At 40.3% G+C, this 17,793-nt stretch overlaps 1 pseudogene; it reads left to right on the top strand.

The window, feature by feature from the left end:
* The first annotated feature begins 952 nt into the window (after nt 1-952).
* Nucleotides 953-1,808, top strand: LOC119516483 (annotated as a pseudogene).
* The last annotated feature ends 15,985 nt before the right edge of the window (nt 1,809-17,793 follow it).

Raw genomic sequence — 17,793 nt, 5'->3', positions numbered from 1 at the left:
TGTAACTTTAAGGTAAAGACGGCTTGTGTCTTTACTCCATACTAGATACTGTGCTCAGTTCTGAGTAGTTATGTCAGTTCAGAGGATATAATTTCTGCCTTCCAGGAGACTGAAGAAGCCTAGAGCATGATATACCTACACAACCAGCCATTTTATATATTAACCTAGGCAGTGCCTCCCAGCCTGCATCTCAGAATCCCAAAGAGTACTCAAATGTAGTCATGGAAGACTAAATGATTTCCTATATTCTATATTCAAAAGCCTAATGGAAGTGGTAGGCATGCAAATAAATAGTGCTCTCCCCATGCTTACTACAACACTAGTTTCTTTGCTGTCTACAGGAATGAAATTAACTCAGGGCAAATAATAGTGATCATCTCAGGTTCAAAAGAAGCTCAAAAGCTTCAATTGCCATTTCTATAGATATTTTCCATTTAAAATAAGAAAAACAATAATTAATAAATTCAACTTGTTTAGAAAATAAAATCAGAAGTCAGGTTCCATAGAGTCAAAAAATAATTTTAAAATATTTAATAATTAAAAGATAGGTAAAGGGGGCTGCCATTTCCCCAGGAAGATGCCAGGACTTCACACCTCTGGCTGCTGCCCAACACAAGGCTGGTACAATATGGATGCACTACCCTCTCAGGGCCGGCCTAGGAGTTCACAGCCCTGGAGTCAGTATTCTCCATCACATCCACAGGAAGAGCCACTTTCCAACCTACTCTAGCCTGGAGGCGGGCCTAGAGACTTTCTGACAGGAGGCCCATTCCTCAGGGAGGTGAAAGAGCCCCGGGGCATTTCCTTATCTGCTGCACTGAGACTCCACAATGCCATTTGGAAGACTCTGGCTTACAAAGTGTGTACAAAACCCAGTGGAGCCTCATGGGTGAAAGGTGGCAAAAAGGGACTTGTCACACAGGCTTAGAAGTGCCCCTAAAGCAGAATAATGATGGAAGATCTGAAGGTAGCTGCATGCTTAAGGCCTCAGTTCAGGGCTCTATAGGAGACTACAGGATCTGTGAACCAGGGCTCCACTCACAGTAAGAAACATACTCTCCATCTGGACAGTCTTGACCCTGAGAGCTGTCACCGGCTCTTCTGGAGCGTCCACTACCACGAAGCAGCTGGCCCCCTCGAGGTTGTCAGCCAACTGCAGGAATTATGCCAAAGATGGCTGAGGCCAGAGATCCTCTCAAAAGAGCAGATCTTGGAACTTCTGGTGCTGGAGCTGTTCTTGGATGTTCTTCCAAAGGAGATCCAGACCCTGGTGCAGAAGCACGAGCCACAGTGCAGCAAGGAGGCTGTTTCCCTCGTAGAACACTTCAGCTAAAGGTCTGGTCAAGTAAAGAATGAGCTGGGAACAGAGGCAGTGCTCTTGAGAGGAGTAGCAGAAGCCTGGTTTCAAGAGGCAGCCAGCAGAACCCCAACCAATGGCTGTGTTCCAGGAAGAAGAATTTTGGAATACATACAGAGTATAGAAAGAACAGCGAGGCCCGAATCCTCACCAAGAAACAGAACCTGTACAAGAAAGAGCGGGGCCTTCTCAGCCGATCCTAGCCCTTTCTGAACAGACAAGAACCAACCAGTGGAAGACAGTATCTCAGCCCGTCTTGCCTGAGTCCCAGAAATTGCTGATATTTGAAGACGTGGCCATGTGTTTTACCCAGGAAGAATGGAAGTTATTGACACCCACTCAGAAGGCCCTCTCCAATGGTGTCATGCTGGAAGTCTATGAGACAGTCACCTCTCTAGGGTTAAAGCTCAAAAATGACACTGGGAATGATATGTCTGTGCTAGAATTATAAGCACCACATGGAAAAGTATCTTTCCAGGCTAGTGTAAAATATCCCACAAAAACAAGGGTTAAAGGAAATGTTTGAGTGTACAAGAAGAGCTGGGAAATAGCATCAAGATTTACCAAGGAGCCAAAGAAAGAAATTGTTAGTTTGTAAACAAGAGCCACTGAATCTTATGGCCACTCATAGGAATGGCTGATCAAGAGAGAAACATTTTAAATGTCAGGAATGTGAGAAAAACTTCATATTTAGGTCTTCTCTTATTAAGCACCAGAGAATTCACACTGAAGAGAAACCCCGCACATGACACCAATGTGATAGGAGGTTTATTCAGAGTTCAGATCTTAATAAGCACTTACTGTCACATCAAGGAATAAAACCATATAGATGTTCCTGGTGTGGAAAAAGCCTCACTAATAGCTCAAACGTTTATATACATCATAGCATTCACATAGGAGAGAAACCCTTTAAATGCCAGAAAAGTGGGAAAATTTTCTGTCAGAAAATCCACCTTGTTAAACACCTGAGAACCCACTCAGGCAAGCAGCCTAATAGTATAACATGTGCAAGAGAAACTTTGGCAGGCGCTCAAGACTTCTGAGACACCAGAAAGTCTACCGGGAAAGGGGATCTTGCCCAGTGGCCCCAGTCTAAAGAAAGTCACCAAGTGGAGCTTGACCCTAAGATGATGAATGAATAAGAAAATCATCAAGCACCAAATATAGGGATCTGTCATTAACAGAAACCTTGAATGGTGCAAGGGCCATGCTTGGCAAAAAGGGAAGTAAGTTGTCTTCTTGTCCAGCATTCTATCTCTAGTACTTGGCACAAAACTGACAAATAGTGAGATCTTTATACTTTAGCACTTACGACAAAACTGACTCATAGTGAGCTATTTATATGTTAGCACATAACACAAGACTGACACATAGTGAGTTCTTTATACATTAGCACTAAGCACAAAACCGACGTATGGTGAGGTCTTCATACTTTAGCACTTAGCGCATAACTGACACATAGTGAGTTCTTTATAAATAAAAGGATGACATTACATCTATCAAAGAGCAGAAACTGTTCTGGCCACCTGAAAATTAGCTCTAGTTCCTCTGAGCTTCCTCGGGTTCAGGAATCTTCATTCTTAGGGTATAGGTACTCGGCAAATACGTGACACCAGTGAGTCCTTGCCTCATTCTCTAACAGGAGGGATGGAAGAAAAGAGTATTCAGTTCCTTTGCAAGGAGCTCAGCGAGTATTAATAATTGGAGACGGCTGCGCTGGCTGTCATTCTAATTGTATGAACTTCCAAGGCCACGACTTGGGGCACTCTACTCTGAAACAGGAAGAAAGGATTCATTGTGTGCCCCGGGAGAAGCACCTCCACTCGTTTCCTCTCCACCAGTACCCAATACCACAGCATCTGCATTTCAGGAATTCCACGCAGCTTGGCCTGAATCTTAACAGAGACCACCTGGGGGCCTTGAAAGCAGGGGACATCTCTTCTCCCCTTAATCCTCTCAATATGAGATTTACAGAATGTCAAAACCTTTTGCTCTAGAAGGAAGTTAGAAATCTTGCTCACTCAGTCTGGACCAAACATACTCAGGCAATGCTGTTGGACAGCTATTAAGATATTATGAAAAGAAAATATTCTTCAAGTAAATTTGGAGAATAGAAGTTAGATAACGTTACTGTTTCTTTAATCCAGGGCTCATCATTGCACTTGGGTGTAAATGTACACAGAGAAACTAAGAGATTAAAGGGAGAGGGATATAAGTATGAATTTCCCAGTGTCATTTATGCACAGAGGAATTTGTGGGGGGAATGTGGGTTTTTGTGGCACCCCAAACATCTCACAGAGCACTGTTGTGGGGCACCGGTTAGGGAAACATTGATCCAGTTAAACCCTCAGCATTATAGTTACTTGAGGCCCAGAATGGTAAACTGAGCTGTTAGAACAAAAACCAGATCCCACGTTACCTGACTCACAATTAAATGTCCTTTCGTCCACACTACACAGACTTGCTGGTGGCAGAGAAATATCACCATTCCTCAAACTAGGAAGTTGAATCTTATGATGTCATACCAGACATTGGTGTTTAAGCAGAACCAGAACCTGTGCATCTGCTTCCTGGGAGATCACGTGGCAAATTCCCACTCCACAGGCCCAAGGAGAGGCACTCACTTCTTCAAGTTCAAATCACCCAGTACAGTTTGGCATAGTCTCATGTACAATGGGGTATCCAAGTGTTTCAGGAGAACAGTCTTCCTAACTTCCAACCACTGCCAGAGATGGAGAAGAAGAGAGAACATTAGTTCTGTCTGGTCCTCTAGACGAGACCAGCATTGCCCAATCTGTGCTGAAGGATCAGTTTGTCATTTCACTTTGCTTCTATTTTCTTCGCTTAATTTCACATCCGTTACATCCTAATGTTTTTGTAAAGTACAATAAAAACAATTGCTAAAGAATTTCAACAAAAAAGTCAAAGACATGTGAATTAAAAAAAAAAAAAAAAAAGACAGGTAAACATGACCCCAGAAGTTATTTAAACAATCAAACACTAGCTTGATAATCCATGCCCTTGGTCCCAATTTATTCCAGCCTTATCCATGTACACTGCAATTTTTAACCTCCCATTAGGGATCCTAAATCACATCCTTAAAGAAAAAAAAACTGAAGCAAAAAATAGACATCACTGAGAGAACAGGAAGTTTTGAGCATGTTTTTACTAAGAAATTAAAGTGGTGTATTTAAAAAAATTAACCAAAGCTAGCCTAGCAGCTTTAGAAAAGAGTAGGCTTGGGCAATGAACTACAAGGTAATATTTAAAAAATTAAACACACACACACACACACACACACACACACACACACACACACACACGAAGGATTCTTGTGATAAGAAAACCATTGCATCAAAATCATAATTTAGTTTTAGAACATTCACATTGCTTAGAGATGCCTTCTGTATTAGATAATTGGCACTAGACTTCTCAGTCTCCCATTTATTAAAAGTAACTGAGAAATGATAAGAGAAATACAGTTAAGCTGCTTTCATTGCTCAACAGAACAAGAATGTGATGAGTAATGCTAAGGAGTCACAGGACATTGATAAAGACACTAAAAATAATCACTTAGAACAAGACTATTCTTACTTAAATTCAAAAATATATTTCCAACCTCCTTCCTATGCCCAGCACTATGCCAGGAACTTCATGATAGATTTGACCATTTTTTTTAAAGCCATCAGATGATGTTGTTCTGGAGGTTATAACATTGCACATACTCAAACTGATTTTTATGAAAGAGGGCCATCAATTAAGAAAGAAAGCACGAATTCTGCTAATATGTTTGGGTTAGCACAGATTTGGTCCCATGTCCTGGAATGTCCACGGCACAGCACAAAATTGTCACAATGATATCTTAAGTCATCACTAAAGTTTAAATGATAAATAATGTACCCTATTTGAGAGGACATAATGCTTTTTGAGAAAATTTCTATCAGAAAGGTTTAGAGATTTTTAATACTGAAAGAATTTATCTTTAGCACCAAGAAGACCAGAGAGCCATTGGAGAATCCATTATTGAATACTAACACAATGCTTTATGGCAATGATACTAATAGATTAATCTGTCAGAAACCCATGGTAATAGCAACATGGCTACCATTTCTGCCTTATTAGGCAAGACATGCCCAAAATATCCTCTTTGTTTTTCAGGCTATTTATCAGCTGGGTAGTGACTGAGCAAAGCACTTCTTGGTGTCCTCAACCATAAAATGAAGATACTAGACACATGTTCTCTTATAAAAACTCAGTCTCTAAGAGTCCAGGCTTCAATAAATGCACTCATTGTCAAAGAGGGGACCAGAGGGTGGGCAGGACTATCTGTCTCATCCGAGTGGTGGGTTGATGTCTGGGATTAGAAGAACCTGGAACACATTTAGAACCACTCTATAATCCTGGATACATGGGCCCAGAATAACCTTTAACTGACACATGTGTTGTTCATGAGGTGACGTGAACAGGGCCTCCCTGTTGGCTGTGAATCTGAGATTTTTAGTACCCTCCAGGATTCCAGATTATTCCAGAACAAAAAGGAAAATCAGAATGCCACAAATGAAAGAGCACACAATTTCTCAGATGATCATTTATAGCCAGCATGCTCTAACTTCTTCATTTTTAAAACTTTAAGTAAAAAATCTTATTGGTGTACACAAGTTCTTTAGTAGCCTGGAGAGACACAGTCCTCTCTGGAGGCAGGGAGAGTATAAACAGCCAGCAGAGTGCAGTAGCAGGCCTTGAAAAAGCAGATGGCAGAGAGAGCACACAAATCCCATTTTGACTCTGTGTAGATCCATATCTCCATGGAGAAGAAACCCTGTATTCTTTGTTTAGATCCACCTCTGCCTGTATTCCTTGTACTGCCTGAAGTGAATGCAGAGGGGAGTGTCATTTGTTGACTGGCACTTCAAAAGACCTATTAAGGAAGAAGGAGAACTGCCCTCAGGCGAAGGATGCCACAGAGGAGTCCAACGCCCCTGACCAGCTGTCTCACTCATGGGCGTGCCCGACTTGGGCAAGGGAGCAACGAATACACATTCTCTGGGCAGACACAGGCAAATGTTCACTGCCCCAGATAAGCCTGCCAAGTCAGGATCCCTGTGAAGGCTTCTCAGTCTCTTTGAAACTGGGTTTTAAATCTTCAGTCAGTTTTCAGGGAAGGTGGCCCGTGGGGAAGTGATTTCCAAAATGGTGGGCTTGAGTATGTATGATGAACCACCACCACCGAGAGGGTCGTATTAAAACTGCCCTGCACAACTGTATGATGATACTGTGAACAACTGGTTGTACACTTTGGATGAATGTATGGTATGTGACTATATTTCAACAAAATCGCAAGGAAAAATAAATAAATAAAATAATAATTAAAAAAATGACTGCCCTGCCTGACCGAATGTTTCTGACATTTTCAAGTAAAAAATAATGAATGTGTTCCCTGAGTATTATAATTGTGTACAGTAAAATTTCTTTATAACAAGCCTTTTTTAATGCTCTTTTCTTTCCATGCTGCATTTTTATGAATCGTTTTGAAGGCAGTAGAAGTAGGGATGTGTTTCTCAGAGCTGGTGTTTTCAGAGAGCAGATCTTTTATATTTGAGGATGTTTTATCCTTCAGAGATGATAAAGAATCTTTAAAAACAAGGGAAACAGAAACCAGAGAGAAAGTATAAACACCACACTGTTTCTCACATCCAAACAGAAAAAAAAATACTTGACTTACATAAATAAAAAATCATTCTGGAGGGTTTCACAATAGCAGGTTGTGGGATTAATGCATTCTTCTTAAAACTGCGTCTAAAAAAAAAAGGAAAAATGGCAACAATGAAGTCCAACTAGATGTTTTAAACAGCTTTAATGCTATACTTTTCTTGTTCAGATGTTTCCTTCTCAATGCTGGAGTTACAAAGTACAATTTTCCCCCTTGCATTGCTTTTCTGTTGATAAACATTGAATTGCAAAACTGGGTGAAAAACCATAAAATCACCATATACATTTGCTTTTGAATCAGGACACACTCACATTACTACAAAAAGATGATCTCACCACATATTTAGCCAATATCCCCTAAAAAAGTGAACAACTTCATTCCACGAGAGGTACATCATGACGTCTAAAACGGAGGAAATCTTTCCAATGTCAAACCTCAATCCTTTCTGCTTCAGAGTAAGCCTTTTACTCTTGAACACGTATATTACGAACAACTAAAGGTTTTTGTTTTTGTTATTAGGTCAGAAAACAATGAGAGGACAGGCTGCCACACAGCTTTCTGTCTAGCTAAATGACCACAGCAGAACAGAGGGTTGACAGGGTCCTGGAGACGGGAAGTTCTACCCAAGTCTGACAGGTTACTTAATGCAGAACAATCTGCTCCCGACACCATTCTTCAAGAGCTTTGGCCTTAGGTTTTCTTGTCTCTGATCTCCCTTATACTTGAATTGCCGTAACAGCCATTTGGATCAAATTTGAGAGGTCACAGTTGTCGAAGATTCCAAAGACTTGCGACTTAAAGAAATCCTTACCTGAGGAACTAATCTAGTTCTATGAAAATACCTTTTAATTGTGACTTAACACTAAAAAAAGGAGTATTTTCTTCCTAACTTTTAACTTGAAAATAACTCAGCATGAGTACAATGACAGATCTGGGATAACTGCCATGTTGACATGGTGAATGTGTTGCTCAAACATATGTAGATCTACAAGAATATGTCAAGGAACGTCATGGGTCCTGAGACTTCAGTTTAAGAAATGTATTTTCACATGATTATTCTTGTATCCAGGTTCATTTCTCTCCAAATAATTCTACTTCCATTCATTAATGTATCATTTCTTTTATGGAATAAATTCTGAATGCCAACCATTATCCATAGCATTCTCGAGCTAATCTGCCTTGAACTCACCTTTCTTCATTTTCTTTCATGACTCCTTGTTGTATACAGAATCAAACCTAAACTCCTATACTTGGATTTCATAATTATCCAAGAGTATTTCCTACAAATTCCCAATTCTTACCCATTGATCTAGATCAGCCTGGTGCTAAAATCCCAAGAAAACTCCATTAGCATGGAGTTCCCTTCATTTACTTGATTTATTCATTTCTTCAATAATCCCTGTTGAGTTCTATTTTCTGCAAGGTACTGTGCCAGCCCCCTCATAGGTTCGGAAAAATGTCCAACAAAGTCCTACTTCATGCCAGATGCTTCCATTGACACTGAAAATGTTCCCTCAAAGAACTTATTGTCTGATATAACATCATGGTTAAGATCACAGGCTTTGAATCAGAGGTGCATGAATTTGCATTTTGGTTTCACCACTTAATGAGGAGTCAGGCAGATCACTTAACAATAACTGGACCTCAATGCCCTGAGTATAATAAACTCCACAGTGTTATCTCAAGAATTATAACATATGTACTTGCAGGTCATAGTGCCTATCTCATGTTAGGTACTCAAATAAAGGATGCTACTAAAGGTAATAAAACATGGAAATAACTAACTTCAGGATAAGGCAACAATGGATACTAATAGAAGTGAGGTGTTACTTAAAAAGAAATGGAAATATTCATGAACTTTTCTTTTACTTGGTTCGTCCTTCCTTCTTCCCAGCCATTCAAATTCCATAAGGGCCCAGCCCATGTACCTCACACCCATAAAAACCTTCTTGACTCTTCCAGACCTCAGTTCAATTTACACTGATTACTCAGAGTTCTACCTTGTGGCAGACCCTGACATTGACACTGGATATCTATAAACATGATCCATCTATTCCTTTGAAAAGCTCAAAGTCTCTTTTTACATCCATTCATGTAACTGTCCTCCAGTCTCCCACAGATTTAGTCTGTGCCAAACTTTCTCCATCTCTGTTCCACTGATGGTGGAGAAAAGTGTTACTGCCTTGAGCTCACCACTCCCTTCTTCACCTGCATCCTCCCTGGGAACATAGTCCTTTCTCCCTAACCTCTTCTACTCTGGAGCCACAGCTAGGCTCCAAATAATTTATTAGTCAATGCCATTTGATTTAGCACTTAATTCTGGACACGCTTAGTGTGTTCCAAGGAGCACTAATCTCACAAAATGTTTCTCCAAGATACTGATTCTATGGCCAAATAATTATGGGAAACATTGTTCACTACATTTTCCCCTTGGAGAATTAAAATGCATATTAACTCAAAAAATCTTGCAGTAAGGAAGTCCATCGATTTTTGTGTTCATTTACACATTTCCCAAATTTATTTGACCACTGAAGCCTTTTACAAGTAACAGTTATGCACAACAATCTGAACTAGTGGTCAATGGTAACATGTTTTGGGAGATGTTCCCATACATACACACACACACACACACATACATTAGTTCTGTTTCTCATTATTTTATTAGTCTTGACTGCAGCAAGACTGAAGGTACCTTGAGAGCAGTGACTTTGTCTTTGAATTATTTAGTAGTGATAATAGCTAATGAGCATTTTTAAGCAGAAGAACATAGAGTAGGTGCTTAAAAGTGCCCTCAGATGGCTCAACCTCCCTAGAATGATCATTTTTCATATCTGAAACTTACCTGAGTCATAAAAATATCAATTTGCTTTGGATTTATGGGCTTCTGGACATATCGCTTTGATCCATTTTTGATAAGTTCTCTTAAAAAATGCATTAGAGAGAGCGGGGCAAGATGGCAGACTGGTGAGCTGTATGTTTTAGTTACTCCTCCAGGAAAGTAGGTAGAAAGCCAGGAACTGCGTGGACTGGACACCACAGAGCAATCTGACTTTGGGCATACTTCATACAACACTCATGAAAACGTGGAACTGCTGAGATCAGCGAAATCTGTAAGTTTTTGCGGCCAGGGGACCCGCGCCCCTCCCTGCCAGGCTCAGTCCCGGGGGAGGAGGGGCTGTCAGCTCCGGGAAGGAGAAGGGAGAACTGCAGTGGCAGCTCTTATCGGAAACTCATTCTACTGATTCAAACTCCAACCATAGATAGACTGAGACCAGACACCAGACAATCTGAGAGCAGCCAGCCCAGCAGAGACGAGACATCCATAGAAAAAAAACAACACGAAAAACTCCAAAATAAAAGCGGAGGATTTTTGGAGTTCTGGTGAACATAGAAAGGGGAAGGGCCCTGAGGCGCATATGCAAATCCCGAAGAAAAGCTGATCTCTCTGCCCTGTGGGCCTTTCCTTAATGGCCCTGGTTGCTTTGTCTCTTAGCATTTCAATAACCCTTTAGATCTCTGAGGAGGGCCCGTTTTTTTTTGTTTTTTTTTGTTTTTTTAATCCTTTTTTCTTTTTCTAAAACAATTACTCTAAGAAGCCCAATACAGAAAGCTTCAAAGACTTACTATTTGGGCAGGTCAAGTCAAGAGCAGAACTAGGAGAGCTCTGAGACAAAACGCAATAATCCAGTGGCTGAGAAAATTCACTAAATACCACAACTTCCCAAGAAAAGGGGGGTGTCCGCTCACAGCCATCATCCTGGTGGACAGGAAACACTCCTGCCCATCGCCAGCCCCATAGCCCAGAACTGCCCCAGACAACCCAGTGTGACGGAAGTGCTTCAAATAACAGGCACACACCACAAAACTGGGCGTGGACATTAGCCTTCCCTGCAACCTCAGCTGATTGTCCCAGAGTTGGGAAGGTAGAGCAGTGTGAATTAACAAAGCCCCATTCAGCCATCATTTCAGCAGACTGGGAGCCTCCCTACACAGCCCAGCAGCCCAGAACTGCCCTGGGGGGACGGCACTCACCCGTGACATAGCACAGTCATCCCTCAACAGAGGACCCGGGGTGCACGGCCTAGAAGAGGGGCCCACTTGCAAGTCTCAGGAGCCATACGCCAATACCAAGGACTTGTGGGTCAGCGGCAGAGACAAACTGTGGCAGGACTGAACTGAAGGATTAGACTATTGCAGCAGCTTTAAAACTCTAGGACCACCAGGGAGATTTGATTGTTAGAGCCACCCCCCCCCTCCCTGACTGCCCAGAAACACGCCCCATATACAGGGCAGGCAACACCAACTACACACGCAAGCTTGGTACACCAATTGGACCCCACAAGACTCACTCCCCCACTCACCAAAAAGGCTAAGCAGGGGAGAACTGGCTTGTGGAGAACAGGTGGCTCGTGGACGCCACCTGCTGGTTAGTTAGAGAAAGTGTACTCCACGAAGCTGTAGATCTGATAAATTAGAGATAAGGGCTTCAATTGGTCTACAAATCCTAAAAGAACCCTATGAAGTTCCGCAAATGCCAAGAGGCCAAAAACAACAGAAAATTATAAAGCATATGAAAAAACCAGACGATATGGATAACCCAAGCCCAAGCACCCAAATCAAAAGACCAGAAGAGACACAGCACCTAGAGCAGCTACTCAAAGAACTAAAGATGAACAATGAGACCATAGTACGGGAGATAAAGGAAATCAAGAAGACCCTAGAAGAGCATAAAGAAGACATTGCAAGACTAAATAAAAAAATGGATGATCTTATGGAAATTAAAGAAACTGTTGACCAAATTAAAAAAATTCTGGACACTCATAGTACAAGACTAGAGGAAGTTGAACAACGAATCAGTGACCTCGAAGATGACAGAATGGAAAATGAAAGCATAAAAGAAAGAATGGGGAAAAAAATTGAAAAAATCGAAATGGACCTCAGGGATATGATAGATAATATGAAACGTCCAAATATAAGACTCATTGGTGTCCCAGAAGGAGAAGAAAAGGGTAAAGGTCTAGGAAGAGTATTCAAAGAAATTGTTGGGGAAAACTTCCCAAATCTTCTAAACAACATAAATACACAAATCATAAATGCTCAGCGAACTCCAAATAGAATAAATCCAAATAAACCCACTCCGAGACATATACTGATCACACTATCAAACACAGAAGAGAAGGAACAAGTTCTGAAAGCAGCAAGAGAAAAGCAATTCACCACATACAAAGGAAACAGCATAAGACTAAGTAGTGACTACTCAGCAGCCACCATAGAGGCAAGAAGGCAGAGGCACGATATATTTAAAATTCTGAGTGAGAAAAATTTCCAGCCAAGAATACTTTATCCAGCAAAGCTCTCCTTCAAATTTGAGGGAGAGCTTAAATTTTTCACAGACAAACAAATGCTGAGAGAATTTGCTAACAAGAGACCTGCCCTACTGGAGATACTCAAGGGAGCCCTACAGACAGAGAAACAAAGAAAGGACAGAGAGACTTGGAGAAAGGTTCAGTACTAAAGAGATTCGGTATGGGTACAATAAAGGATATTAATAGACAGAGGGGAAAAATATGACAAACATAAACCAAAGGATAAGATGGCTGATTCAAGAAATGCCTTCACGGTTATAACGTTGAATGTAAATGGATTAAACTCCCCAATTAAAAGATATAGATTCGCAGAATGGATCAAAAAAAATGAACCATCAATATGTTGCATACAAGAGACTCATCTTAGACACAGGGACACAAAGAAACTGAAAGTGAAAGGATGGAAAAAAATATTCCATGCAAGCTACAGCCAAAAGAAAGCAGGTGTAGCAATATTAATCTCAGATAAAATAGACTTCAAATGCAGGGATGTTTTGAGAGACAAAGAAGGCCACTACATACTAATAAAAGGGGCAATTCAGCAAGAAGAAATAACAATCGTAAATGTCTATGCACCCAACCAAGTTGCCACAAAATACATGAGAGAAACACTGGCAAAACTAAAGGAAGCAATTGATGTTTCCACAATAATTGTGGGAGACTTCAACACATCACTCTCTCCTATAGATAGATCAACCAGACAGAAGACCAATAAGGAAATTGAAAACCTAAACAATCTGATAAATGAATTAGATTTAACAGACATATACAGGACATTACATCCCAAATCACCAGGATACACATACTTTTCTAGTGCTCATGGAACTTTCTCCAGAATAGATCATATGCTGGGACATAAAACAAGCCTCAATAAATTTAAAAAGATTGAAGTTATTCAAAGCACATTCTCTGACCACAATGGAATACAATTAGAAGTCAATAACCATCAGAGACTTAGAAAATTCACAAATACCTGGAGGTTAAACAACACACTCCTAAACAATCAGTGGGTTAAAGAAGAAATAGCAAGAGAAATTGCTAAATATATAGAGACGAATGAAAATGAGAACACAACATACCAAAACCTATGGGATGCAGCAAAAGCAGTGCTAAGGGGGAAATTTATAGCACTAAACGCATATATTAAAAAGGAAGAAAGAGCCAAAATCAAAGAACTAATGGATCAACTGAAGAAGCTAGAAAATGAACAGCAAACCAATCCTAAACCAAGTACAAGAAAAGAAATAACAAGGATTAAAGCAGAAATAAATGACATAGAGAACAAAGAAACAATAGAGAGGATAAATATCACCAAAAGTTGGTTCTTTGAGAAGATCAACAAGATTGACAAGCCCCTCGCTAGACTGACAAAATCAAAAAGAGAGAAGACCCATATCAACAAAATAATGAATGAAAAAGGTGACATAACTGCAGATCCTGAAGAAATTAAAAAAATTATAAGAGGATACTATGAACAACTGTATGGCAACAAACTGGATAATGTAGAGGAAATGGACAATTTCCTGGAAACATATGAACAACCTAGACTGACCAGAGAAGAAACAGAAGACCTCAACCAACCCATCACAAGCAAAGAGATCCAATCAGTCATCAAAAATCTTCCCGCAAATAAATGCCCAGGGCCCGATGGCTTCACAGGGGAATTCTACCAAACTTTCCAGAAAGAACTGACACCAATCTTACTCAAACTCTTTCAAAACATTGAAGAAAATGGAACACTACCTAACTCATTTTATGAAGCTAACATCAATCTAATACCAAAACCAGGCAAAGATGCTACAAAAAAGGAAAACTACCGGCCAATCTCCCTAATGAATATACATGCAAAAATCCTCAACAAAATACTTGCAAATCGAATCCAAAAACACATTAAAAAAATCATACACCATGACCAAGTGGGGTTCATTCCAGGCATGCAAGGATGGTTCAAAATAAGAAAATCAATCAATGTATTACAACACATGAACAAGTCAAAAGGGAAAAATCAATTGATCATCTCAATAGATGCTGAAAAAGCGTTTGACAAAATCCAACATCCCTTTTTGATAAAAACACTTCAAAAGGCAGGAATTGAAGGAAACTTCCTCAACATGATAAAGAGCATATACGAAAAACCCACAGCCAGCATAGTACTCAATGGTGAGAGACTGAAAGCCTTCCCTCTAAGATCAGGAACAAGACAAGGATGCCCGCTGTCACCAGTGTTATTCAACATTGTGCTGGAAGTGCTAGCCAGGGCAATCCGGCAAGACAAAGAAATAAAAGGCATCCAAATTGGAAAAGAAGAAGTAAAACTGTCATTGTTTGCAGATGATATGATCTTATATCTAGAAAACCCTGAGAAATCGACGATACAGCTACTAGAGCTAATAAACAAATTTAGCAAAGTAGCGGGATACAAGGTTAATGCACATAAGTCAGTAATGTTTCTATATGCTAGAAATGAACAAACTGAAGAGACACTCAAGAAAAAGATACCATTTTCAACAGCAACTAAAAAAATCAAGTACCTAGGAATAAACTTAACCAAAGATGTAAAAGACCTATACAAAGAAAACTACATAACTCTACTAAAAGAAATAGAAGGGGACCTTAAAAGATGGAAAAATATTCCATGTTCATGGATAGGAAGGCTAAATGTCATTAAGATGTCCATTCTACCCAAACTCATCTACAGATTCAATGCAATCCCAATCAAAATTCCAACAACCTACTTTGCAGACTTGGAAAAGCTAGTTATCAAATTTATTTGGAAAGGGAAGATGCCTCGAATTGCTAAAGACACTCTAAAAAAGAAAAACGAAGTGGGAGGACTTACACTCCCTGACTTTGAAGCTTATTATAAAGCCACAGTTGCCAAAACAGCATGGTACTGGCACAAAGATAGACATATAGATCAATGGAATCGAATTGAGAATTCGGAGACAGACCCTCAGATCTATGGCCGACTGATCTTCGATAAGGCCCCCAAAGTCACTGAACTGAGTCATAATGGTCTTTTCAACAAATGGGGCTGGGAGAGTTGGATATCCATATCCAAAAGAATGAAAGAGGACCCCTACCTCACCCCCTACACAAAAATTAACTCAAAATGGACCAAAGATCTCAATATAAAAGAAAGTACCATAAAACTCCTAGAAGATAATGTAGGAAAACATCTTCAAGACCTTGTATTAGGCGGCCACTTCCTAGACTTTACACCCAAAGCACAAGCAACAAAAGAGAAAATAGATAAATGGGAACTCCTCAAGCTTAGAAGTTTCTGCACCTCAAAGGAATTTCTCAAAAAGGTAAAGAGGCAGCCAACTCAATGGGAAAAAATTTTTGGAAACCATGTATCTGACAAAAGACTGATATCTTGCATATATAAAGAAATCCTACAACTCAATGACAATAGTACCGTCGGCCCAATTATAAAATGGGCAAAAGATATGAAAAGACAGTTCTCTGAAGAGGAAATACAAATGGCCAAGAAACACATGAAAAAATGTTCAGCTTCACTAGCTATTAGAGAGATGCAAATTAAGACCACAATGAGATACCATCTAACACCGGTTAGAATGGCTGCCATTAAGCAAACAGGAAACTACAAATGCTGGAGGGGATGTGGAGAAATTGGAACTCTTATTCACTGTTGGTGGGACTGTATAATGGTTCAGCCACTCTGGAAGTCAGTCTGGCAGTTCCTTAGAAAACTAGATATAGAGTTACCATACGATCCAGCGATTGCACTTCTCGGTATATACCCGGAAGATCGGAAAGCAGTGACACGAACAGATATCTGCACGCCAATGTTCATAGCAGCATTATTCACAATTGCCAAAAGATGGAAACAACCCAAATGTCCTCCAACAGATGAGTGGATAAATAAAATGTGGTATATACACACGATGGAATACTACGCGGCAGTAAGAAGGAACGATCTCGTGAAACATATGACAACATGGATGAACCTTGAGGACATAATGCTAAGCGAAATAAGCCAGGCACAAAAAGAGAAATATTATATGCTACCACTAATGTGAACTTTGAAAAATGTAAAACAAATGGCTTATAATGTAGAATGTAGGGGAACTAGCAGTAGAGAGCAATTAAGGAAGGGGGAACAATAATCCAAGAAGAACAGATAAGCTATTTAACGTTCTGGGGATGCCCAGGAATGACTATGGTCTGTTAATTTCTGATGGATATAGTAGGAGCAAGTTCACAGAAATGTTGCTATATTAGGTAACTTTCTTGGGGTAAAGTAGGAACATGTTGGAAGTTAAGCAGTTATCTTAGGTTAGTTGTCTTTTTCTTACTCCCTTGTTATGGTCTCTTTGAAATGTTCTTTTATTGTATGTTTGTTTTCTTTTTAACTTTTTTTTCATACAGTTGATTTAAAAAAGAAGGGAAAGTTAAAAAATAAAAAAATAAAAAAATAAAAAACAAGGAAAAAAAAAAAAGATGTAGTGCCCCCTTGAGGAGCCTGTGGAGAATGCAGGGGTATTCGCCTACCCCACCTCCATGGTTGCTAACATGACCACAGACATAGGGGACTGGTGGTTTGATGGGTTGGGCCCTATACCACAGGTTTTACCCTTGGGAAGACGGTTGCTGCAAAGGAGAGGCTAGGCCTCCGTATGGTTGTGCCTAAGAGCCTCCTCCTGAATGCCTCTTTGTTGCTTAGATGTGGCCCTCTCTCTCTAGCTAAGCCAACTTGAAAGGTGAAATCACTGCCCTCCCCCCTACGTGGGATCAGACACCCAGGGGAGTGAATCTCCCTGGCAACGAGGAATATGACTCCCGGGGAGGAATGTAGACCTGGCATCGTGGGACGGAGAACATCTTCTTGACCAAAAGGTGGATGTGAAAGGAAACGAAATAAGCTTCATTGGCAGAGAGAATCCAAAAGGAGCTGAGAGGTCACTCTGGTGGGCACTCTTACGCACACTTTAGACAACCCTTTTTAGGTTCTAAAGAATTGGGGTGGCTGGTGGTGGATACCTGAAACTATCAAACTACAACCCAGAACCCATGAATCTCGAAGACAATTGTATAAAAATGTAGCTTATGAGGGGTGACAAGGGGATTGGGAAAGCCATAAGGACCACACTCCACTTCGTCTAGTTTATGGATGGATGAGTAGAAAAATAGGGGAAGGAAACAAACAGACAAAGGTACCCAGTGTTCTTTTTTACTTCAATTGCTCTTTTTCACTCTAATTATTATTCTTGTTATTCTTGTGTGTGTGCTAATGAAGGTGTCAGGGATTGATTTGGGTGATGAATGTACAACTATGTAATGGTACTGTGAACAATCGAAAGTACGATTTGTTTTGTATGACTGCGTGGTATATG

Source organism: Choloepus didactylus, chromosome 20 (assembly GCF_015220235.1).
Source record: "Choloepus didactylus isolate mChoDid1 chromosome 20, mChoDid1.pri, whole genome shotgun sequence".
In the NCBI taxonomy this organism is placed as follows: Eukaryota; Metazoa; Chordata; class Mammalia; order Pilosa; family Megalonychidae; genus Choloepus; species Choloepus didactylus.
This window is presented reverse-complemented; position numbering and strand designations above follow the sequence as displayed.